Source organism: Thermobia domestica, chromosome 6 (assembly GCF_964235325.1).
Source record: "Thermobia domestica chromosome 6, izTheDome1.hap1.1, whole genome shotgun sequence".
Taxonomy (NCBI): domain Eukaryota; kingdom Metazoa; phylum Arthropoda; class Insecta; order Zygentoma; family Lepismatidae; genus Thermobia; species Thermobia domestica.
Genome location: NC_137459.1, coordinates 24908075 through 24936043, shown reverse-complemented (window position 1 = coordinate 24936043; position 27969 = coordinate 24908075). Strand labels below are relative to the sequence as shown.

Here is a 27969-nt window from a genome sequence, read left to right as displayed (position 1 = left end):
GCAAAGTTTATCGTTTAAGTTAGTTCTGTAAAATTCATTTCATTACTTTACTGCTTATTTGAAGAAAATGAAACTTACGGACAAATGAAGATTACCACGCACTTGAGAAGCCGTCGTACACTGGAAATCTCAACGCAAAGAACTTTAATTTATTTGAATATGGAATTAGGAGGAAAGTAATTTACTCAGATTATTTGATAACATTAAGATTTGTTCCATTAGATTTTGACTTCACAACTAATCTCTTAGATTTAATAGCGGGTACAAACTCGTTTCATATGAAACATTCCAGGTAGTAAGAGCGAACTAAGCAAATGCTTGTCTTCTAAAAATTTCTCTTACTAGCGCACACTGAATGACTAAAATAATCGTAAATTTATTTTCAAACTTTTTTATAGAGAGACCAACGAACGACAGTCTATACATTTAGGCACGAGAACTGATTGTCGTATATTACTTCGGTGTTGTGGTCAGAATATCTCAAATCGACATTGGCGATTATTCCTTGAGCGTTAAACGTAGTAGACATTTGTTGAATTCGATTACTACCCGGAACACTTCATAGCTTCGTAGTTGCCTAACAATGTTGGCACTACATCGAAAATGCTCTACTCATAGAGGAAATTGAACCCGGGATCACAATAAGTAGACACACAATATACAGGTTGTTTTAAAACAACACCAACAAGAACGTTTGGGAGGTGATTCCTGACCCCAAGGTAAGACAAAAAGTATAGACCAACCTGAGTTCACAAATGCTTTCTTTCGGAGTTATAGGCTGACGAAAACATGAGAAAATGAACTTTAAAGGTCCATACCTCCAAAACTATGGGACCTACCGTAGTCGGAAGACTTAGCTTAGGAATTAATCTGCGCCCTATCCAAAAATCCATGTTTTAAAATTCTTCCGTACTTCCGCAACAATTTTTATAGAGGGAGTTTGGCTACGGGCATATAATTTTAAGTACTCACCAACTACATCAATAAAAATTGTTGCGGAAGCACCGCAGGATTCAGAAACATGGATATTTGGATAGGGCACATATTAGTTCCTAAGTGAAGTCTTGACCGACGACGATAAACCCCATAGTATTGGAGCTATGGACCTTTAAAGTTCATTTTTTCAAGTTTTCTGCACCCTACAACTCCGAAAGGAAGCATTTGTGCACACAGGTTGGTCTATAATTTTTGTCTCATCATGGTGTCAGGAATCACCTCCAAAACGTTGTTGTTGGTGTTGTTTCGAAACATTGCATATGTAAATGTATCGAACAAGTGAGTTACATTTCAGATTGTACGAGGATCCCACACATTGTAACTGGAAGTAATACCTCTAACATTTTTAGTAACAACTAGCGTTGGTTACCCGCTTCACTGGGTTGAAATAAAAAACAACTTTAAATGCACAACTCCTTTATATATATATATATATAAGGCCGTCCCACCAATATTTTGAAGTGCAAAATATTCAATATTTTATTCTAATTTAATGTGTTTACTAACCACAGAATAGCATATAAATAATAATTATTATATTTATTTGGAATATTATATACAGGCTCTGACACGATTATAACAGAGTTCTTGATGTACAGTCCGCAGCAAAAAACCTGCAACATGAGCATGTAAGTTTATTCTGAAATAACGCCTAACAGAGGGGGGAATCAACATAACGTCCTAATGGCACGAATCACGCCAGGAGAAAACTCGGCGTCCTCCCTGCACACTGATTTTGGACCAAAAGGCTTCGTTGTTTCACAATAAACTCACATGCTCATGCAGGTTATTTGCTGCGGACTGTACCTCAGGAGGTCCGTGAAGGTAAGCAGAAAGATAACAAGCGGAATTGAAAACAATAAACAGGTTGGTCTAGGTAGTGCCATTTAAATCACTTTCTTTGATGTCCCTCCTAAGTTTTACATGCCAGAGACGCCAGTATATATATATATATATATATATATATATATATATATATATATATATATATATATATATATATATATATATATATATATATATATGTGTGTGTGTGTGTGTGTGTGTGTGTATGTGTGTGTGTGTGTGTGTGTGTGTGTGTGTGTTTAAAAACAAAAACACGGTCTTAATGTAAGGTAAGAAGAAAAACAGATCATCACGCAGGTTTTTCCGTATTCCATCACTTAGAACACCTTTTTGGGAACTTCAAACTCCATTAATTGTTCATTTGATAAAAGGCGCCTCATGCTGTCAAATTTGGAATTACAAAAATTGTTAATGAAATGAAGAATAATGTTTGCATTATATGCAACTAACAACGTAAACTAGAGTATAGCAGTCTTCTAATAATAAAGTTTCTAAGAGGGACTTACTTTAGAGATACCCTGTATATATATTGACAACCTTAGAATATATGATATTTTTAAAAATGAAATTGGTTTTGAATTCAAGTATATGAAGGATAAAAATAAAATATAAAATAAAGAAAATATAATTAATACAAAGAGCCAAAGAGGCCAACATAATCCCGAGCTGGGATCAATGCAAAGCAGATTTTTATAACTTTCATTTCCCTAAGTGTGCGTTTACTAAAGCCATGTACTTTTTTTTTTAAAAAAAGTATTAATTTAGTTTCATTTGTAGTTATACTGACATTTTGCGTTGTTTCTTTCATTAATTTCCATGCAACATTGTTTTTTTTTTTAATTTTGAAGAAAAAAAGAAAATATTATTTAAACGCTTTTAGGCAAATAACCTATATTAATAGCATTTTCATTGAATACTTAATTAACAATGGTAATTTTATTAAAATGTTCCAGGAGAAATGAAGCGTAATCTCTGATTGATCGCGTTGATGATGGCATTGCTTTGATTAATATATGCAAGTAAATCCATATTTTTAACCAAGAATAAGATAACCTTGAGAAGTAATTAAAAAAGAGAGAGAGAAAGAAAGAAAGAAACGCAGGCAGTTAATATCTGCTGCTTAAGTATGAGGTATGTTCAATATATAAATATAATTTCCCAGTAGCTTTCCTTCGACATAGTTACTTCATGTGGTCTTCTTTATTTTTCTATCGGTGCATTTCTACAAACATGCCATCAGCAAGGCAAAGTTTCGTTATTTTGATTTCTGTCTCAATCACTGAAGCATACCCTATTGAACTTTTTCACCAAACGTGAATTTTTATCCAATCCACTTTAGAATCTCAGAAGTGCAAATACTCGATCTGTGCTACGTACTCCGGACCCAAGATCTTACTTGCAGTCTGGAGTACGTCTAGATAAGGCCCCTAACACACATAGGGGAGAGTGAGAGAGGGATCCCATGCTGTAAGCGTCGGTGGACTACCGATGGGCAACTGGCGACATATCGCCAAAAATTGGGTGTCCCGCAGCGACGATCCGCGGTGGCTCCACTTCCGTTTTGAAAATTATGCCACCAGCAGCAGAGACGCGACGAAACGCCAATGAACGACAAAAATACTTCCCCAAAATATGTTAAATCGCCTATATGTGTAATTTATTTACATTAAGGTGAGTCTAAAAACACTAAAAAAAAAAAATGTTTTCCCATTTTTGGAAAATTCGTTTCTCGATTTTTCCTTTTTCGTTTTTCGTTTTTCCAAAAAAAAAAATCGTTTTTTGAAAAGCATTTCATTTTTCACTTTTCGAAAAATTTTCGTTTTTCGTTTTCGAAAGTCATTTTTCGATAAAAATGTGGCCATCCCTGCCCCAGGGTGAGTGCGAACCACCAACCTTATGATTACTAGGCCCGTGTTCTTGCGACTTCGCCACGGAGGCGATAAACAAATCCTTGTAAGTGGACCATTAGGTGTTGGCGACGTTTACAGCATGGTGGAGACATGTAAAATTGTCGAAAACTACCAATATTAGTGTTAAATCCATAGTTTTACGGAGTCCATAACTAATTGTTGACAGTTCCGATACCCTTTAAGTCTAAGTTGAGCCCCTCAGTGAGGGTAAAAACTCCTACCACACCTAGGGAATAGGAAGGGTGAGATATAAAAACGAACGAAAATGACCTATATTAGTGTTGAATCCACAGTTTTAGGGGACTCTTAGATAAATGGTGACACTCCATATGCCATTTAAGTCCAATTTAAGCCCTTATTAGCACCCGGGAAATGATGACTTGTAAAAATATCGAAAACGACCGATATTAGTGTCGAATCATTAGTTATCAGTCTCGCTAAGTTAATTGGTGGTAGTCTTGATGCCGTTTCAGTTCAAGTTCAGTCTCCAGTGGTAGCAAGACCCCCTTTACACTCGTAAGGGGGTGAGAGGGGCAGACATAAAAATGATACAGTACTTCCCACTAGCTTTCGAACCCGAAAAAAACGTCCGAACAAATATACATAGGAAAATGAAATTCACAATACACGTACCTTGTTTCATTATTAATACATGGCCGTCACAGCAGGTGCTGAAGGTGTCCTCCCTGGACGTCAAGACATGTTTGTACACGGCGTTCCATATTGTGAAAAGTCCGATGTAGAGTCTCCAGTGTGATCTCATGAATCGCATTCTCAATGTTGTTTCGCAACTCTTGCAGTGATCATGGGTTGTTTCTGTAGACACAATCTTTAAGAAAACCCCATAAGAAGAAATCAGGCGGTGTCAAATCGGGGGATCTTGGCGGCCACAATCCTTTGGAGATTATCCTGTCACCAAAAAAGGACTCAATTTCTGCCATGGCCACGTTGAAAGTATAGGCATGTTACTCCGTCTTGTTAGAAATAACCGCGACACAGTTCTTGGTCGTCCAGCTGATTCGCAAATTCACTGAATATGTGTAAGTAAACTTGTGTGTTTACTGTATCTTCAAAGAAAATGGGTCCAATGATACGCTGTCGGGAAATTGCACACCAAACTCCCACCTTCAAGTGATGAAGTGGAATCTCATGGTACACATGCGGATTTTTGGCGGCCCCCACCCGAGTATTCTGCGAGTTCACATAATCGGAGAGATGGAACCAAGCCTCATCTGTGAACCAAGTATAGTCTAGGATTCCTGGATTGTCATGCAACAAAGCTTGCAACCAACGACAATACATCACGCGCTTTTCCCAATCTCTAGTCTTCAACTCCTGGACGACTGTAACGCAATATGGAAACAGCTTGGCTCTTTTGGCGGCTCTTTGCACAGTTGACTTTGACATCCCTACCTCTTGTGATAATCGACGAAGGCTTTTCTTAGGGAACTGCAAAAGACGTTGCCGCAATTCTGTACTGTCTCCTCGGACATCCGTGGACGCGCGCCTCCATGTTCCGTAAGCAACGTTCCTGTTGTTTCGAACTTGTCAACCAAATGATGTATTGATGATTTCGATGGTCCTTTACGGCATCCAAATTCACTGCAAAATTTACGTCGAACGTTCTGATACGATCCCAATATCCAATATTTTAACAATGAACACGCGTTCCTGTACGGTGTACAGAACCATCCTCACGATGCAGCGACTCGAGTCACACTAACGCACGCGCACCACGCCAAGCAGCACTTCATTTGGCGCCACCTATCGTCTTTGTTTTGACGTGTGCGCTTCTGTTCAACCCTTTCTCGTGTTTAGCATGAAACAAGGTACGTGTATTGTGAATTTCATTTTCTTATGTACATTTGTTCGGAAATTATAACGTTTTTTCGGGTTCGAAAGCTAGTGGGACGCACTGTATAAGAACGACTGATATTAGGTCGAATTCATAATTTTCGGATCATAGACAAAGAGTGTCACTCCAGATGCCATTTAAGTTCAAGTTGAACCCCCATTAGTACTCGGAGGGTGAAATTGTGAGATGGAAAAACAATTGAAAATGACCGATAATAGTTTCGAATCCATAGTTTTTCGGGTCCCTTGATTGGCGGCAGTTCCGATGACCTTTAAGTTCAGGTTCAGTCTCCAGTAGGAAGACCTCTATCGTGCCTAGAGTTAACATTTAAAATGATAGAAGATGACACTCCTTGTGCGAAGAATGGGCATTTCAGCCACATATTCACCAAATTGGAAGTGACGTTGTCTCTCATTTGAGACTAAGCGGCTGAATAGTTTGAAATGCGTTTTCGAATAACTAGTACCTACCTCGAGCTGCACGTATGATGTCACTTTGATTCGATAGATTTCCTAAGTGGGATACAGCGTTAAAATTTATACGAAAAATTTAGTATATCATATGCTCCTGAAGTTAAGACAATGAAACCCGGTAAACACATTTCTCAATCAAATAACCGGATACTTGCCCAGCATTTCCAAAATTCAAGTTTTAATGGGGAGCAATCCGTCACATTGTAATGGACGTTGTGTTTTGTTTGTGATTGCATCGCGGGAAAACGACTGACATGTTTTAAATGCATTTTTGGAACATAATTAGTATCTCTTCAAGCTGTGATTTTATCACTTGCACTTTGATTAATGAGCATAGCCTAAGGGGGTATGGAATCAAAATTGATTTCAAAAATATAGTAGTAGCTTTTATTATTACACTTTCACTAAAATACGGGAAAGGGAGTTCAAATATTTACAACTAGCCTATTCTCATCGCACAAAGAACGGGCATTTCAACTAATTTATTTATATATCCCACTGTTGTTAGTATGACTATCATTTTAACTCCACTGAAAGAAATTCAAATTTTCCATTGTCAACTGACAAATTCAACCACTACATCATTTCCTTCAACACTTGCGGCTTATATACCACAAAATTGTAATGTACCAGCTACGGATCCATATGTATTCAAGCACTCATTACACGTATTATTCTGTCCAATACTTACCTCGATATGGGTTAAGAGCTACTGGAAGTTGTAACATCATGTGTTGGAACAAATAATGACAGATGTTATTATATTTGTGGTGTTTACTTGAAGTATTATCACGTTTTACATGCATGCGCAATCTTAACCGTTCTGGTTGAAGAAGCGTTTTGTTTGACGGATTTCACAGCGAACAGAAAAAAAGAAATCCTTGGTGCTTGTTTCTATTTCTCTTCCTTTCATTGTCACATGTTTCTGTACGCTGCTTGCTTCAATGGCTATCCGGGAGGAACGTTCGGTGTTAGAATGTGTACACTTCAGTTTGTGTAAACAGCAATTTGGGTTCGTTTACACAGAGTAGGTGTAAGTTATAAAAGTAACGACTAGCCAGCCATTTTGGGAGTACCTAAGAATTGTTTCGCTCTTCTTCGTTGGCTAATCGTCTGTGTCTGTGTTTTTATTGGTCATTTCATTCTTAATTGGAGAATGCGTCGGTGTTTGGTGTTTTCTTAGAGTAGGATAGGCACCAGACCCACAGCTAGAGGTTGACCGGGGAGAAGTTAGCACCCTCTGGAGTCACCTTCAACTCCCTTGAAACATTCAGTTTGTTCAAACATACAGTATATCCCAAACCTAAACAGTCAAAAATGTGAGATGAATTCAATTTAATCTTCAAAAATTATAACAGCATCTTCCGGTGTAATGTTCTGGGCACGGACCTGATAGGCGCAATGGTAAAAATGCAAGCATCCGAAAGCATAAATCCCTATCATATGAAGTGGTTATTTAACGAGGTTCGTGTGAAATAAGCACTTACAAATGCTATTTTTGCTTAATAGCAAATTTGACTTTCATGCTACAACGAAGTATACAATTTCAGTACTTACTATGAACAAAAAAAAAAAAAAAATATTCACAAACAATATACCTCATCTTAAGCTCTTCACACGATAAATTTGCTCTTCAAAGCTCTTCAAGTATTAAAACACGCGAGAACATTCGTCATTTAGTTTCAGTCTCGTTTCTAAGTGTAGTAAAAAGCCCTGTAAAGTGGGCAATTTGAGTAATTACTTAAGTTGTTCATACTTTTGTGCAGCCAGAAAGATATATTTTTATAGTTTTATTACACTGTAATTTGGCTGCTTGTGTATGCATTAAAATTCTCTCCAAAAGCGATAACTACCGGCTTGATTCGGCCTCGCGCCTGTCAAATCATGGAAGTGGAATTTGTGTAAACTTAACTCTGTACGTTGGACATCTTCTGAGGAATTAAGAATGGTCAATTTAGCTTGGTTTTAGAGTATGTATTGTGAACTCAAAATTCGAAATTTTCGATGAGATCTCCTGTACTTTGGTTGTCATGTTAAGCTGTAAGTAGTCGCCTAACAATTTACAAGTGGAAAGGGGTACTAAAATACAATCAGTCAGATTGTAATGTTGGCATCTTCTTCCTGTTGTTATGAAAAATATGGAAAATAGAGGCAATCATATGTCTGTGTATTATGTTTTAAATGAAAGTGTCAAAAGAATCGTGTTACATCTTTATGACTAAAGTTATCGTAGCAACTGCTATTCTGCGATTAGAAAAAAAAAATATTCAAACTTCCTAGTTTAAAGCAGATCTGTCTCTTAGCTTCTTAGGGTTTGGTTATAACGAAATTTTCCTATTTCATTCTTCCCTTTTTCTTTTTTCTGTCTCGAATTACCCTTCATCATTCATTGAACAGTGTGTTTTATGACGTGTTTAACGATCTTATTCCTCATTCTGAGGGAAATCAAAGTTGCAGCAAAAACATTCGAAGAGTTCTCTGCGGCTCAGGCAGCCCTGTTTTTTAAACATCACTGAGCAAGCACAACTATAGTGTGTGTGTGTTTGTGTGTGTGTGTGAGAGAGAGAGAGAGAGAGAGCAGCCAATCAACACGCTGTCCACGTGATAACTGCAAAAGCAAACTTTAATAAAAGGAGATATGAAGCTTTATTCATCATACGGTATCACCAAGTTTCATTTAAAACAAAGTGTTTGTTTTGCTTTTCCCGTTTCGTTGAAGGAGAAAAAGGGAACATGAAATAGGAAACTTTCGGTATAACTGCACCATTGCTTTGCGTGCAAAACTAAGCAACACATGTAATATGCCAGGCAGAGCAAACATGTTGTAACTCTGAAGCAGGACCTAGGCAGCGAAAACAAATCAGTTGAACGTTGCCATTGAAGGCCCTAACTATTTCTTCTTGTTCATTCATACAATAACTTGAAAGTGCTTAAGTGCATCCCTTACGTATGAGTGTGTAGCTATAACGCCAAGCACTTGCTCCTGAAGCATTAGTGTTCTGTGTGGCAGAACGATTTTTAATCGACGAGGCTTGTTCTACACTAACAGAACAAGAAGAAACCCAGCTCTTTGAAAAAGAGATTTTGTACCAATATAGCACCAAAATTATCAATATTCCTTGTATCAGGTTGTCAAAGGTACTGAAGTCTGAAGTCACAATTTTTGCAACGCCAAGAATGTGGAGTAGCCTTTTGTTCATTAAAATAGTATTGCATGTATATTAATGTATCGGGTGTTTTTTTTTTAAGCGGAGAACTTTAAACTGGCAACACTGTTTTCTGTGAAAGCTGATACTACAGTTGTCGGTTGTTTTCAGGTTAGTTTGGTTTGGCAATTCATCGTGAATAGACTCACTCCAGGGCAACGTTTGCAAATTGTGCAAATTTATTTTGAAAACCATAGTTCAATTCGACAAACTCATCGGGTATTACGTGCATTTTACGGTGCTCATAATCGTTCATCAGAGTGATTAATTCCAGAAACTATGGATCGCTTTTGAAATACGTTTACTCTAAACGATAATGTGCATCCGGTGGAACCATTGTCTCCTATGTCTTTAAAAAATTGTGCTGGTCAGAACGTTAGAGTCGTGATTCATATTACAGTTAGTCATGAGCGGTACAGAGACATGATTACTAATTTTTTCGTGCCTCAGTTGACATAATATTGCAGACATGTGCTTTCAGCAGGACAACGCCACATGCCACACAGCGCGTGCAATAATTATTTTACTGAAAGAAAAAAATGACGAACGATTAATTTCACGAAATGGGTCTGTTAACTGGTCACTTCGTTCGTGCGATTTGACACCATCAGATTATTTTTTTTCTGGAAATATAATTATAAAGTTGCGTGTCTACGCCGAGAAACCAGAAACAATTGAGCACTTGGAGGCCAACATTCGACGCGATATTGCCGAAATACCTGATTTACTGCGAAAAGAGTGTGTGGAAATTGGACCTCCAGATTACGCCGTGTTCACGCCAGCCGCGGTGGGCACATGCCCAAATCATATTCAAACATTAATGTCATAAAATTGACTGTCAAAAAAAGCCGACTTCATGGATATTAAAAAAACATTTTTCCGTGTTTTACTTGAAAATGAAGTTCTCTGTCTTTTAAAAAATACTTTAGTTGCACGTACAGTTGTGAAACCATTATACAATAGGACCAACTAACAATAGAATGGGGAAAGAAGTTTCAGAACGAATGTCGTCCAGGTTCGCTCATGTCCAAAATTATTGTCGCATGTCTATAAATATGTTGCTGTAGGAATATAATTCGATAACAAATTTGCCCGATATTTCTTATAGTGTTAGTATGTGTATAATCGGCAAAGACATGTATGTGGCGAATTTCATGTCAGAAGAGAAGTAAATAAGAGCAATAAAGCAAAACTAAAACTTCCCTGTCCATTTAGCAACATTTTGTTTTACTCATTCTAATTTCGTATTTATAATTCTTTTCCTATGAAATTTACCACAAATATACATGTCCCGATTATACACATAGTATCAGTATTAAAAGTACCTGTAAACTCATTATCAAATTATATTCTTACAAAAAGACAGTTATAGATATACGACAATCATTTAGGACATAAGTGTACCATCCTAGTATTCACCTATTGCAACTGAAGAAAACTTTGGATAAATAGAACGACCATCCGCAGAACTCAAATTCAGGACTTCTGATTGAAAAAAAGCACACAAACTGTTCGTCGGTGCTTCTTCTTTTTATTTAATTGAAATGTACCGAAGAGTGCTTTTACCATGTGTTTATCGTCTGTTCTGTCTTTCTGTTGCACGATAACTTTTGTAAATTAAATAAATAAATAAATAAAATAAAGCTGACTTGTGGTCATATTGAGGTCTTTTAGTCATTCCTATTATTTGGGATTGAGATTAGTCAAGAATAAGGATGTAAACTCAACTTCTCTCTCAACCCTCAGAAAAAAAGTTTGGCTTGTATGTAGTGTGCAATGCATCACTTGCTATCTAGGTGCTGTAGAAAGATTCTTCCAGTTGACTACACTTTCGCTGTCGGACTTGTATGTAGAATTGGAGTTGGTCCGAGGCAATGAAAGGTCAAACAGTTATTGAGATCATAAGATTTTATTCCCAGTAACAGTAAGATACATTAAGTGTTACCGCACCCTCGGAGGCAATAAACAAAATGCACCCATTCGTTCTGGCAAGAAAATGGCGTTCTTTGTCAGCACAGAAGTAGGGGGAAAAAAGTCAAGTTCATTACATGTGTCGAAGAGTTTCGTTGTAAAGGTCTCTTTCTACGTTTGCACTTATAACTCTTTAAGTTCGTAGTTGGATGCATGCAGCTGGTAGTGTAAAGTTCCTCCATCTGTTTCAAAGAAGGTTATTCTCTTTTTTGCATTCACACCATGAAAAGTGTTCTAATTTCTTTTGTAAACCTGAAAGCTTCAAAGGGTGCTTTATATGTAACGAGAGGGCGTGGATCCGTTCATTTGCCCTCGTAACAATTTCAATGACCAGTAATTTGCGTTATAGTTATTGTTATTGCTTTTTCTCATGCGCTTGAGAGCCGGTGCTAATTACGACTGTTCTTTCGACGAATGATGATGGCTTCCAAAGAGAATGTTGACACATAAATACTGCATAGATTTACTAGAAGCTGTTGTTATTTCTCCAGGCTTAACAATTGAAAATTAATCGAGTAATCTTGTAACATTGAAAAGTAAATTTTCCTACAGGAAAAGAAAAAAAAAGATTTCAGTTTAACGTCCCACGATTACGCCCTTTGGGCTAAGCAAGACGGGTGGTAGAATGAAAAGTAGGAGGAAACAGAATTACCCCAAGAAAATACACGAACACAATTTTGTCCACCAGAAACTTACTTGACCGGAGATTGAACCAGCGACCCCACGCACCAGAGGAAAGCACTTTACCACTGAGCCACCGTGCCCTTTGCTTTAGTGTTTGTAATACAATGATTCAGTAGCGTGTGCTTTCTCTGCTGGCTCTCCCCTTCCCCAGGTTTGGAAGCTAATTGGATAAAGTGCGAACTGTTAGTACTTTAACCAAAACTTAAAACCGAACATGAAACAATGTTATTCAGTGTTGCCCTCGAGACGAGAAATGTATTTTCAATTTGAGACGAGACGAGAAATTTCTCGAGTCCTGCGGGCAACATTAGTTGATCAAAGTTTTACATCTCAAACACGGTTTTATCATCATTCATTATAATAAAAAAAAAACAATAAACTGATAAAAATGGTTGTACGAACATAATGAAAAACATTTATTGACGTTTACTGATAGGAATTTTTAAAAAAATAGTGTTGAAATTTTAAAAAAATGCATCATATCCTATGAATTATATATTCCAACACAACATAGTTGTATACAAGGGTTGTATACCTCACAGGCGTTTTCATTGCCAAATTAAATTGAGAAACGAAGGATAATCATTTCTCCAGTATAAGATGAATCTTTATCGTTTAGAGTGTTTTGCCCAATGAACACCATATATTAATGACGTTATATTTAATTGTGTGTGTAGTGTATTTGTTTATTACATACTGCATGTAAGAAGAAAAAAAAACATGAATTATAAACCCCTACCGGAAGTAGGCTCAATCTTGCAAACGGTGTGAGATTTTGAAAACGTAATCGAAAAAATCTCCTCTTTATGGTACCCATTGCCGATTTTTTATCAAGATGTCTTTCATTTGTGTCTGTAAAGGGAAATGTACAGATTTTATGAGGAAACAACAAGGAGATTCATGTGTGAATGATACAATGTGTAGAGAGCGCAGGTTCAACTAGTTTTTTTTTCATTAGATAGCTAAAACGATTATTTCGGCTGAGTTTGTTAATGGAGTCAATACTTTAGCATATTAATTGATAACAGTGATCTTAACGGTGGTTATTTATAGCTTATACCGTCGCATGAGAACTAGAGGAGCGTAACTCCAAAAATGCGGTTTTCGTTTTCTTCATGTTTGGACATAATTTCGAAAGCTCCACTTGGTGTAAATGGAACGTAGCGCCATATGTTCTCCTTGTCGATCATCTGTTGTATTGTAGCTCAATTACCATCGTGTTAAAAACACATCTTTCTAAGAAAATGATATTTTTGGCCTCTCGCCTGTAAACCTACGAAAATGGAGTTACGTTCCTCTGATTCTAATGCAACGATATATGATACATTTAAGCGATCTTTTTATTTTTAAATCTGTCATTAGCAACAGTAAACTAGAGCAGATACGACACCGAATTCATTAATTGAGTCAATCCTTGAACATCGTAGGGGGTATGGTGGCTCCGTGGTTCCCCTCCCTGCTGGTTTAGTGGCTAGAGCGTGCGCTTTTGGTGTACGTGGTTCCGGGATCGATTCCCGATGGGAGGGGCTTTGGAATTTTAACTGTTCTAGATGTTTCTGTGTTCGTGCCCCTGTTCTTAAAGAAGTTGCTGGAAAAACGAGTATTAAATAGGAAAATTGAAGTTAATGAGGAACATTCGGAAAATCAGTATGAGGATTATTGAAACCAGATATAGTAGATTTGTACCACTTTTGATTTTGGTAGAGAGTTAAGAGAACGCTTAAAGGAAAATTAAGGATAGTAACCAGTGTGTAGAGTTGAATAGTATTCACAGGGTTATGACCGACACTGATGATGTAAATTTAATAGGGAATGATAGGAGAACAATAGAAAGAAATGCAGAGGTCTTACTAAACGCTTGCAGGGACATAGGTTTACAAGTAAATATAGAGAAAACTAAATACTACATGGAGGTTCGTCGAGATCGTAATACGGCAAATTATGGATGCGTTAAAATATTAAATAATACTTTTGATAAAGTGGATACTTTCCGATATCTAGGATCAATATTAACAGACAAAAACCATATTAACAGACAAAAACCATATTCACAAAGACATTAAATGTCGACTAAAAGCAGGGAATTCGTGTTATTATTCAGTTCAAAATCCCTTGTCGCGAAGACTGTCGAGGAATTTAAAGCGTAAAACATATGAAACGAAACTCATGCCTGTGGTGTTGTAGGGTCTATCGTTGCGAGAAACATGGTCGCTTACTCGGAAGGAAGAGCACAGACTAAAAGTATTTGAGAACAAAATTCTGAGACGAATATTCGGACTCAAGAAGAACGGGAATGGGGAATGGCGGAAACTTCATAACGAGGAACTACATAATTTATGTTATTATTATGTGTGTTCATGTTATTATTTTGGTGTTATGTCGGTGTTTTCGTCTTGTTTTTCTTTTTGATGAATATTCTGGTAAGTAGAACTACCGATTATCTTGTACGTATGTATAGTAGAGAAGGGATTCTTGTTAACATTTCAAGTATATTACAATACATTGCATTTGATTATCTTCTCAAGATAGGACAATGAATGACACATTCGCAGATTTAAATATGGCAACCTTGATTTCTAACTGTTTCAGTGGGCTTGACACTTCCACCCTCATAGAAAGTGACAATGACCTTCCTCCCTCCCCTTTGGAAACTACCTCTCATGACCAGAAACCAGAATTTGCCGAAGGGAACTTCAACGCTATTCATTTCAACGCGCAAAGCCTTCTTTCAAATTTCGTGGAAATTGAAAGCATTGTATCCTCTTTTACGGGCCGTTTAGACGTTATGATAAATCATCAAGGGTAGAGATAAATTTCAGAAATCATCACATCTAAATTAGTTTATCTCATGATATCTCTCTTGCATATGATACGATGCGATAAGTTCGACATGTTCAACTTATCGCATGCAAGCCAGGTATAGCCCCCCGTAGAGAAACAAAAGAATGAATAGGTCACCGCTTCCAACCCTTCTTCGCTGCCAGCTTCTTGGAAGGAAAGCGGAAAAAACAGGTTTTGCTAACTTGTCGTCCTGTGATCTGTTCTGTTGACAAAAAGGAAAGAAATATCTTTTCCCCATTTTCTGTTCATGAAATGCGAATAGTTTTCCAAACTACGAAATCTACAACAAATTAGCCGTTCGATTTGCTTTGCTTTGATTTATGAAATTTAACCTCGGCTAAAGCAAAGGTAGATCCATAGTTTAAAATGAGATAAAACCGACTAGCACCGAGAATTGAAACCTAGACCACATACATCAGAAGCGGCACGTCCTTGATTGAAACCTTTGTCCATATCTTCGAAACAAGTTATTATAAACCTAAAATCAAATACAGTATTTGCAATAATTCTTCCACATAAATTTATTGGGGACCAGAGATGGACACATCAACCATGGTCTACTAGTCTACAAGTAATTGTGAGAGGTAGCCCACGGTGGTCTGTCTTACTGTTTGTATCAATCAAGCATACCAATCTAGTTTCTGATTGCTAGTTTCTGATAACAAATGAACGTTTCTGAGAAAATCAAAATGAATTAATTAGTTTTTTAAATATTTAAATAATCTTAATTTTATGAATCGTATTTACTTTTTTTTTTTTTTTAAACTGTCCATTACGTCCTCATTCTTAGTCTATATTTTAATCAGTAGATCGCTAGTGATTTCAGAAATGAAAAGTAGCGCTCAAACTTAAGAAAGGTTAGCCACCCTTGTTGTAGACCTATTCAATATTGTTTTATTTTTCAGTTCTTACTCTGGTTTGTCAATCAAGCGTTTTAGTGCTTACCTCCTGTTATTGCTGAACGGGACGTAAAACCCAAAATCAACTCAATTCAACTCAATTCCGAATTCAGAAATCGTATATAGATACTTCATAACTAGAATTTCGAATTTTGAATATATATATATATATATATATATATATATATATATATATATATATATATATATATATATATATATATATATATATATATATGCTTCATACTTATTTCACTTCTATATAAATTGTATTTTAATTTACAATGTCAGATTGAAATATTTTAACCAAAGGCGAGCTCTTTAACCAATAGTAACCATTAGGCTAGACAGGTTTATCTTCTTCCAAGAACACTTAAGATTATTATAATATAAACTATGGGTGTTCTAAAAATGGTGCCTACGGACCACAGAGCACTCTTCTTCAGGTCACAATAAAGCGAAAATGTTGTATGATGAAATGCCCTCCGGGGCCTCCTTCAGGCTCTATGGGGAATCAAAATTTTACTATGTGGCAACGTCGCAGAGTAACTTGAAGCCATTAGCATTACTCTACGAATACAACAAAGCGTTAAATCGATTGCTTCACTAATAAGTGATGCCAGTATCAATCAATATCGACTTTAGTTGCCATCTGGAAAAGAATCGATATAACTATTTGATAGATTGATACATCTAATCTATGGTTCTTTATTTGGGACGTTGCTACATAGTGCAATTTATGTCTCCAGACGACGACTCGAAAGGTATACAAATATATATATATATATATATATATATATATATATATATATATATATATATATATACTAGCAGCGTTCACCCCGCTTCGCTGCGGTCACCCTGGAACGCAATAAACTTTGTTACTTAGATAATTTTTACTTTTTCGCTTTCAAGTGATATGATAAAAACCATAGAAGAATGTTAACATTATGTCGCCTGTCATTTATGTTAACCCGCCGAGTGACACGGTCATGTGGGTTGCATATAAATACGGTTAGATTTAGCTATGATGAGCTAACAAAGGATTTGTACGTTATGGACACTTGAATGGTCAATTATCTCAAGACACTGGTAATTAAAAATTAAAGTGATATGATAAAAACCATCTAGGGTCCAAATCCTAATAACCCCCCAAAAATAAAAGAAATTGGTTCAGCCGTATTAGCGTGATGAGGTAACAAAGGATTTGTGCGTTCTCTTTTATATATATAGATACTGGCGGATCCAGGATATGATCAAGGGAGGGGTTAAACCATAGTTTGCCGCTTTATCCAGTGTAAAGCAGGGTTGAAGCCCTTTTATCCAGTGTATACCTGAGCGTCAAGAAGGGGGGCTATAGCCCCTATAGCCCCCTCCTTGGATCCGCGCCTATATATATATATATATATATATATATATATATATATATATATATATATATATATATATATATATATATATATATATATATATATATAAGGTATGGGTCGCGGACATAAGCTCACCAGTAATAATATAATTTTATTATGAAATAATTAATGAAAGAAAAAATACAATAATGATAACTAATTGCACTTATACGTTAACTAATTTATACTAATTGCAAAGGAAAAGAAACATGAATAAAATAAATACAAGTAAGCAATGGAAAAATGGTAAACGGAAAATATGACTAAAATCAAAACTAGACTTTGAATATTAATATGACATCTGGCAAGATAGCCCCGACTTTAGAAAATTGAAACAATGACTAGGTCATTCGTTTGTACTATGTTTGTTTTTGTCGATTACAGCGCCATGTATCACGTAACGAAAAAATGTTCAATACAGAAGTTACGTATTTTTTCACGGAGAATCAGAATATGCGATAAAAATGGGGGTTCCTATTTAAGATTTCAAAGTTGCCCCTCCCTCCCCCGGGTGGTGGGGGCAGGGGGTCGCGTGTGGTATCTTTGGATGTTCCCCTTCGAGGCGAACAACTTTTGTTGCAACTTTTTTAAAATCCGATTTGCAGTTTTCAAGATATTCCCCAAAACAATTTTAAATGCTTCACCCGATATATATCTAAAACGTTTACAAAAGTGTCCAAAACAGATTAGATCCGACGTGGAATGGACGTATACAGCTCCTGAATCGTGGTGTGTGGAATTTTGTACCAACAGGGAACAATCTTTGGGCAATGGGTAGAACCTGGTTCCCCAAAATGGCCTCATACTCCTTAGTATTCATCATTCCATGCAGGGCTATGATGGGACCTGCAGAAAACCACGATATCACTGTCCATACTGTAACAGAATCACCCCCATGCTTTACAGTTGGGAGCAGACAGTCTGTATCATAGGCCTGCGACGGTGTTCTCCATACGTAAACACGACTGGTTGTTGGAAACAAGGTGAAGGTCGATTCATCGGACCACATTACGTGTTTCCACTGCTCATGAGTCCACGCCTTGTGGTCCTTGCACCACTGGATACGCCTCTTCGCATTTACTGCTGTGACTAGGGGATTGGCGATAGCGGCCCTGCCATGAATTTTCAGTTTATGAAGTTCCCGTCGGACTCTGTTTTCGATGAAACCAGGTTCTATAGGCCGGAATTGAGTTCAGACGTAATTTTCATTGCAGTGGTATTCTTTTTTAGCTGCTACAATCCTTTTTAATGCTCTCCGGTCCCTATCTGACAGGATTGTCTTTCGATCCCACAATGTTCGCCACTGTTGCCACTGAAGCTCCAACCAGACGGGCACCAACGATCATGCCTCTTTGGAAGTCTGTCAGGTCGCCCATTTTACCGCACCACTTTCACACCACGACACTCACAGGTGAACTTGTTACTGCTAACGGAAGAGGAAGGTCCACATGACACATTGAAAACAAAAGAACGATCGGCAACCGGAACACGTGTTGTACAGTGGAGGGCCAAACTTACGTGTCCTGTATGAAGTGTTTTTAGATTTTTTGTCCACCTCTGGCCTGGATATATATAGGGCCCGATCCACGAATCTCTGAACGGGGTACACCAATAACTACCAGTACATTTGAATTAAATTTGAGTTTTTTAAATGCCTTTAGGCATCTGTGATGTGAATGAGGAATTCCTTTGGAAATGCTAAGTGTCTGGTCTCGAATTCTTTTCCTTCAACCTTCAGAAAATTGACTTAAACTATTTATTTTGCAAAACTCTCTGCTAGCTTCTCACTTTAGGTAGTGTATATTTACACCGGAAGGGGGTGCACGTTTACCCTTGCACCCCCTAAATCCGGCCCTGTATATATATAGTAGGTGACTTGTGTATCTTATTCCGTAGCTCATTGGGTCCCACTACTTTTTTATTTTTATTTTTTCATTGATCAGACAGGACTCCAGTAAACAGGAAAATATAGTTACAGTTTAAGGTGTGATTCGATATTCTGCAAGTATTTATATATTTATTATCAAGCGAACAAAATGAAGTAGAATTTTCCAAGCGTAAAACTGTTCTAGATTTTAGTATTAATAAAAACTACGAATATGTTTACAGCTCAAAAATAAATTGAATGCTCTTCAATTGTAGTCCTTAATTAGCTATGGTCAAGAAGATGGATTTAAGTTGTTTTGTGTGTGGTCAGCTCATTGGTTTCCATCATCTTTAATTCTGGAACTAAATATAACTAATTTTATTTTTCGTTTAGAAATAAAATAGTCACCTTTAGCTCGTAACGAAACAGAGAGCATAGTGCAAAATGTCACTATGGCATTACATTTCGTTATATAAAGAAATGAAAAAAAAATACATTTATAGTTGAAAATGTCGGAGGTAATTTGACAAATATTATGAACAATTCTATAATATGTAGAATTAAGTAATGGTTTATAATAAAATAAACTGCAATGAAATGCAGGGTATATGAAGTTAGCAAAAATATTTGCCTCTATGAGCTGAAATACAAGTTTATTGAATAGATGGAGAAACTTCACCTTGAAATATACACCATGAATTTGATTTTCGATAGAATTTGAAATATGTTAAGATCATGGGATCATATATCATAGGATCATGTTTTATATCTCATTTTGTTCAGAATAGAACATCTTTTCCAACTGTACTACTCCTTTGTCCGTATTATACACCAGAAACTAGAAAATCGAGGAAAACTGGGAGATTTTTCGATTTTTCGAAATTTTTGCATCCCTCTGGTTCGAGCCTGGGTTCACGTAGGGATATGAATTTTTTATGAAAATACGTAGTTATATACACAATACGTGTGCTAAATTTAAATCCTGCAAAATTTACATTATATATATATAATTTACTGCATCGTTACTATTTGGCCTAGAGTCATGGTTCAAACGGCATTTTCTTCAGTATAACAAACCCTTTCCAACGATACCACTCACATGTCCGTATCATACACCTGAACCGGAAAATTTGGGAAAACCCGGATTTTTTAAAAAAGAATCCCCCCGAAACACTTCACCACTTTGGCCAGTGGCGGCTCTAGCCCGGGGGACCTAGATCTAGGATTCTCTGAGGGGGTGCACCAATAACTACCAGTACATTTGAATTAAATTTGAGTTTTTTAAAATGCTTTAGGCATCTGTGATGTGAATGAGAAATTCCTTTGGAAATGCTAAGTGTCTGATTTCGATGAATTCTTTTCCTTCAACCTTCAGAAAATTGACTTAAACTATTTATTTTGCAAAACTCTCTGCTAGCTTCTTACTTTAGGTAGTATACATTTACAACAAAATGAAATGAATTTTTTTTAGTTTTCAGCCCCACGGTTATAACGGTTAGGCTATAGGAGACGGTGAGAATGAGAAATGAATGAAATGGTGGAATGAAGAAAGTGGAAGGAAACCCACGTACACGGTGTTTGTCCACCACAAAGTTCACTTGGCGGGAGCAGGGTTTGAACCAGGAACCCATGCACCAGAGGTGAACGCTCTACCACTGAGCCACCGCGGCCGATATATTTACAACAACGCGGGGGGCACGTGCACTTTTGCACCTCCCTAAATCATGCCCTGCCTAGGACCCCAGTTTTTTGAGTCAAAAAATAATTTATTATTTATATATTTTTGAAAGTTTATAGTAAAGTCATGATATACCTATCATAGTCTGGGATCTGGCTGGCTCCCCGATTTTTTACCTTCTACATCCGACACTGAATCTGGCCCGGCCCTGGGTTCACGTAGGGATCTGAAAATTTCCTGAAAATACGTACTTACGTACACAATGCGTGTGCTAAATTTCAATCTTGTATCTTGAAAACAATGGGATGAAAATTTTTTTGAAAGTCTGAATTTAGGCCGCACACACACGTATACCTAACTGGTTAGCGTACGCGCCTTTGGCGTGGGAGACCCGGGTTCGATTTCCAGTGGGAGCTCATGTGGTTTGGATTCCACGTTAATCAGTAGGTCCACGTCTCACATAGCATCACTGCTGAACAGGACATTAAACTCAAAATCAACTCAATCATATTATAAATATTTACTGCGTCGTTACTATTTGGCCTAGAGTCATGGTTCAAACACTATTTTCTTCAATATAACAAGCCCTTTCCAACGGTATGACTCACATGTGCGTATCGTACACCTAAAGCGGAAAAATTGGTAAAAATCAGAAATTTTTCTGAAAAAATCGCCCCCCTCGGAATAGTTGCGACCCTCAGCCTCGGGCCCGAGTACACATGGATCTAAAGAATTGAGAAATAGGCCTACTCAAAGGTGCACACAATCCGTGTGCAAAGTTTCAATCTGATATGTTAGAAACTAAAGGTTTGAAAAAGTTTTGAAATTTCCTCAAGGATAAGTCACTTCCCTCTGTCCCCACTTGGCGCCACCAAGATGACCATCTGATTCCAAAATGCATCCTTTTTTTGACCAATAAAAAAGCCGGCCTAAATACCTGTTATAGAACCTAAATAAGCGGTCAAAGACAACACTTACGCCATGGTATATATGTGGGTGGGGGTGTTGTATGTTTAAATACTTGGGACAAGAATGTATATTTTATCTTTTAATTTAGATATATTCTGTGGACACAAATACAAAAAATGAATTAAAAACCCCAGCAATAAAATGACACTCGTCTTTCAGCTTACTATTAACGATTCTTAAGTGTCTAAATAGGCAACACCGTTCTATATTTCTTTTCTTCTTTAAACATAAACACAATTATATCATTGCCACGGACATGATAATTGCAAAAGCCGCATAATAGTTCTTTTCCATTCCAAGCTCTTTATTTTACTACGGCGGGAACACAAATTACCAAGAAACAGGAATTGTCCTTTCACAAGTGGCAGGTAGAAACGCACACGCACACACCACAAGCAAACATCGTGGCCCTGTATTTTTCTGAAATAGTTCATATAACCTCCGAAAGATGTCAGACTCTATTGACCTCTGTGAGGGATATCTCCGAGCGATATCGCCGTGTGTGAATAGAAAATATCTCTCTTGCATATGATAAAAAAATCTCCACCCTTGATGATTTATCATAACGTCTAAAAAGGGCCTTAAACATGTGCATGCAGTACTTATTTCTGAGTCTTGGCTACAGGATTCCCTCTCAAACAACCTCGTCCATTTATCAGGTTTTCATCTCTTTACAAACAATAGAAAGGGTAAACGCGGCGGGGGTGTGGCAATATACTTACGAGACAACTTCCAGGTCAAACTTCTGTCTCAGTCAGCTGGTGTATATAACAGTAGTTCAGAATATATTATACTCGAAGTCACTGTAGGTCACCAGACATTGCTTTTGAGTGTTGTGTATCGTCCCCCCCGTACATCTTTCATAAACTTTGTTGACGATATTGCAAAACATTTACCCAATTACCAACATTCCATAATAATGGGTGATACAAATTGGGATCTTTTAACAACGAAAGACGAAGTCTTGCAATATCGGGATACGATCTCGGGCCTTAACCTTGCTATCTGTCCTCTTGGTCCAACCCATCACATAAGGAACTCAGAATCATGGATAGATGTGATACTGGTATCCAAGGAAGAACACGTAATTAGCCACGGTCAAATCCACACACCCGGCATCTCGTACCATGATATGTTATATATATCCTACAAACTTCGAGTTCCGCAATATAAAACTAAATTCACATCATACAGAGACTTTAGATACATGAATGAAGTAGACCTGAACATCGACGCTGCCTGCTTGCCGTGGCACTCAATAAACTGCCTCCCTACAGTTGACGAGCAGGTAAATACTCTAAATTCTTTAATAATAAATTTGTATGATAGACACGCCCCTGTAGTTAAGAAACGCGTTTCGCGACCTCCATCACCATGGTTAACCGATGAATTACGTTCGTTAATGGCGCGGAGAGATAAAGCTTATAGAGCATACAGGAGACATGTGAAAAATAGTGATCCTTCCAGTGATAGCACAATAAGTCCCAATACAAAATTTGAAAACTATAGAATATTAAGAAACCGTTGCACTCAAGAAGTAAGGAAGGCAAAACGGCGCTTTGCCTATGAAATACTTGAATTTGAAAATAATGGAGCAGTTCTTTGGAAACGGCTAAAAGTATTAGGTGTTGGGAGAAACATAGCCAAGAACGCAGTTAACTATACGCCAGATGAATTGAACACTTTTTTCTGTCAAAGCCGTATGATACCAGCCTCCATGAAACTGCAAACAATGAATAATATTGTAGCTTCAGAAATTAACTCTCTGTTCTCGTTTTCTCACGTACAGCCTGCACATGTATTAAAAGCGATCCAAAGAATTAAATCTCAAGCCACTGGTACAGATGATATTTCAATAACCATGATCAGGAAAATCCTACCGCATGTACTTAATCCTATCACTGACATATTTAATTACTCTCTTGCCACAGGTACTTTTCCCACAGTATGGAAACTCGCTAAGGTCCGCCCACTTCCAAAAAAGAACAACGCTGACAATATCTCAGACTATCGTCCTATTAGTGTCCTTCCCGTGCTTTCAAAAGTTTTTGAATATATTGTAAATGATCAAATTCGGGAATACTTAACAACAAATAATTTATTGGATACATTTCAATCTGGTTTTCGAAGTAATCACAGCACATGCACTGCACTAGTAAACGTAACTGAGGATATAAGATGGGCTATTGATAATAGAAAACTAACGCTTCTGACTCTACTTGACTATAGTAAAGCATTTCAAACGATTGATTTTGACATATTACTTCAGAAATTATCATTATTGTTTAATTTTTCTGAACCAGTGGTTAAATGGTTTCATTCTTACCTTCATGAACGTAAACAAAGAGTAGTGATCAATCAGGATCACATATCGACATGGCATTGTATCAACAGTGGAGTGCCGCAGGGTAGCGTACTAGGTCCCCTTCTCTTTGCCCTTTACATTAATGATCTCCCTAAAATTCTCACCTATTGTAAATACCATATTTACGCTGATGATTTTCAGTTATATGCTTCTTTTCCCCCACAAGATATTAATAATGCGATTGAAAAAATAAATACTGAGTTAAACAAAATCAGCGAGTGGTCTACGGCTCATGGGTTAAAATTAAATGCAACAAAATCGCAGTGCATCTTAATTGGCTCTCCAAGAATTCTCTCTTCTATTAATATCTATCAGCTCCCGAATATAAAATTGTCCAATACTGTTATTCCATTCTCCACAACTGTCAAAAATTTGGGAGTCATACTAAATCAAAATCTCTCCTGGTCAGATCAAATAAATGGAGTTTGTAAGAGAGCATTTGGTGCCCTGCATACGTTAAACCGACTAAGAAATTTCTTACCAATATCTCTGAAGATCAAACTTGTCAAGGTACTGGTGTTTCCACATCTTGACTATTGCGACTCAGTCTATTCTGATCTAACAGAAAATCAATCAAAGCGCTTGCAAAGAGTGCAAAATGCATGCGTTAGATTTATTTTCAATATAACTTACAGGGAACATCTCACATCCTTTTATAAAAAACTGTCATGGCTGACGTTAGTTGGAAGAAGAAATTTACATAATCTTACCCTATTGTACAAAATACTTACTACGTCAGAACCATCGTATCTTGCCCGTAGATTTTTATATTTATCAGACTTTCATACTAGAAGCACAAGATCACAAGATAATTTCTTACTCTCCATACCCAGTCACAATTCTGATTCATGCTCAAAATCCTTCACAGTAAGTACTACACGCCTCTGGAACAGTTTACCTCAATTAATACACAACGTTTCCACAGTTGCCAAATTTAAAAAATCTGTAAATTCCCTTCTCTTAAGTAAAGATAAGGATACTGGTAGCTCATGAGTCATCTTCGTTTTACGAGATTATTAATAACCCACATATGAACACACAACCAATAGGTAACCTATGCTAATTTGTACAGCTTATATATTCATAGTTCTGGTACCGCTACATGATATATGCATTTTAAGTTTCTCCATGTTATTTTGTTTCCTATATTGTATATTATTTTCCATTTTTGTTTTTGAAGTGTTTAACTATTTTTTTTTACTTCAGTGGTATATTCTTTCTTTATGTGGTTAATACTTTTCTTTTGTAATTGTTAATATTTTCTATATATTGGTGCTTTTTTTTTTAAAAAAAAAAAAAGAAAAGAATGTATGCACGTGGTTAAGTGCTCGGAGAAGGCTGCAGAGCCTTAACTTCGCCACGTAAAAGAAGTCATAAATAAATAAATAAATAAATAAATAAATAATTTATACGGTTTACTCAACATTGTTAGGGTCATCAAATCTAGGAGGCTCAGGTGGGCAGGTCATGTAGCTAGGATGGAAGAAACTAGAAACGCTTTCAAAGTCTTAGCTAGAGGTACAATCGGAAAACGTCCATTAGGAAGACCTAGGCGCAGATGGGAGGACAATATTAAGATGAATCGCACAGAAATAGGAATATAAAGTAGAAACTGGATCCAGTTGGCTAAGGATAGAAGTCAGTGGAGAGCTTTTTTGAACGCGGATTTGAACCTCCGGGTTCCATAGGCCATAGAGTTAGTTAGAGAGCGAAGAGTGGCTATGAAATGTATCCTTGGGACGCTTAATTAATTGTATAAAAACACTTGTTGCTACCTATTACCGTTTTTGCTCTGCAGTAATGAACGTTAATGGTTGATTTATAGCACTTCTGATTTGAATATCGGTTCGAAAATCGAACTTGGTTCCTAAATTTTGACCCTCTATATCCAAATTTGGTAGTTATCCATCAAGTAGTTCTTGACATTTTTTGCATGGAATACGGTAAATATATATAAAGGAAGATTGGTAAACTCCTTAATTGATATGTAATTACTGGTTCTATGCCTATTGCTGAAAAATAAAGCAAATTTTGCGTTGCGTTGCGTTGACGCAAACCATTACAGAGTGAGGCCCCCGGTGTTGCTTCTCCCTGGAGCGTAGTGTGAAAAGTCGCTAATACATTGTAATATATTTCTTCTAGCAATGGTCAAGAGCTCTGTCGTCCGTGTAAACAGACGGCTAGTGTGAAGGCGTAACTAAAATATCGTGAATCCTTGTAGTAAGCTTGACTGCGTAATGATCGCGTAATTTCCTGAACACACTGGCACTTCGGATTTAGTCATAATAGACAGAGGAAAAGAGAGACCATGAGATATATTTGACGCAAGCATAGTGACGTAAGTAATGTTTACTTACAGTTTTAAACACCTCTGTTTCTTCTCTGTTCTGACGTAAATGTAGTGAGAATATCGTAGATATAGCAGAGGAAATGGACAATATTACCCATAAAATAGAATTTTCATACCAGAGACAATTAGCATCCCACTCAATGTCGTAATATATTCTGCGTTCTTTTCTAGGTTACACATTGTATTACAGTGGAATGCATCAAAGTTCCCCCTCCTATTTCTACAAGACAAAAAATACCAGCTAATAATTGACAAATTTCTGGCCAAATTCTACCGATTATCAAGTTAGTAGGTTGTAATTAACATAATTAGTAAAGAAACAGAAATAACTTGAGCAGAAGACATTTAATTATCTTAGATATATGTTGTTTAATGATTTTAAGGTTTATCTTAAGGAAATAAAAGACATTTGAATGAAGCGATATGCTAGAATGATCTAGCAATAAAGTAACTAATATTCATAGTTTAATTCATTTCGTAAAACATACAACTACATTTTGGAACTTGTCAAATATTACTTACTCCTCGCTATGCAATTGGCTAGCGCGTACGCCTTCGCTGCACGTGATATGTTCAAATCTTACATAACATCAGTGCTGAAAAAGACATTGAACTTCAGCAAACAAACAGACAAATCGCCAAATATTACGAACCAAACGTGGAAGTAGAGCAAAAACGTTTCTCCCAATTGACTCGGCTTCTCAAGAGTAAGTTTTGAAATGAAGAGAAATAAAATCTTTGAGTTTACGTCCCATGCTTATGCCGGCTAGGCTAAAGAAGACGGTGATTTAAAAAATGAATGAAATGGTGGAATGAAGAAAGTGGGAGGAAACGAGAGAACCCCGAGGAAACCCACGCACACGGTGTTTGTCCACCACAAAATTCACTTGGCGTGAGCTGGGATCGAACCAGGACTTCATGCGCCAGAGGTGAACGCTCTATCACTGTGCCACCGCGACCCCAAGAGTAGACTTTATCTTCTATCTTAACGGTCTATTGCAATCAAAAGCGGTTTCAATTAATCTGTTCCGGTTTCAACATTTATCGCCATAGAACTAAAACAGTAACACACTAATGGTTTTCTGATATGAAACCTTTAATGAAACGAGGGATAGGTTTTATCTTTGATCTTGTTAATCTATTGCAACCATTAATTATAGATGTATGTATACAGTAGTTATGGAAGTCTGAGTATTGATTTTCTATACTTTAAAAGTCTACCATAGTTTCACACCGTAAAACGAAACTTGTTTTTGTTTGGTTTGGCTTTAGCTTCTCTTTCACCAGCGAAGCTATATGAGAGGTAGACCTACAGCTCAATGTGGAATCCAAACCATATAAGCTCCCACCGAAAATCAAAGCCGGGTTTCCTGTGCCTCCATCAACTTGGAAAGCACTACAAGTTGGGTCGATGGGTCCCACATGATCTAACTCCGAGCTAGAAGGGAACGCGAGCAGACACTTGTGTTTCTTTGCTGTCTCTTCTGAGGAAGGAGCCATTTCTGGACAAGGTGTTGACATGTGACGAGAAGTGAATCCTGTACGAAGCTCTCCGGCGCCGTCATAATTGGTTATCATACCGTAAACCGGTTTCAAAACAGCCGAAACCAGCACTGCACCACAAGAAGGTCCTCCTGTGTGTTTGGCGGA

General features: G+C 37.1%; 1 protein-coding gene across 5 annotated transcripts in view; it reads left to right on the top strand.

The window, feature by feature from the left end:
- dop (microtubule-associated serine/threonine (MAST) protein kinase dop) overlaps positions 1-27969 on the top strand; it is a 1172801-nt gene that overhangs the window by 609616 nt on the left and 535216 nt on the right. The window lies entirely within an intron of this gene.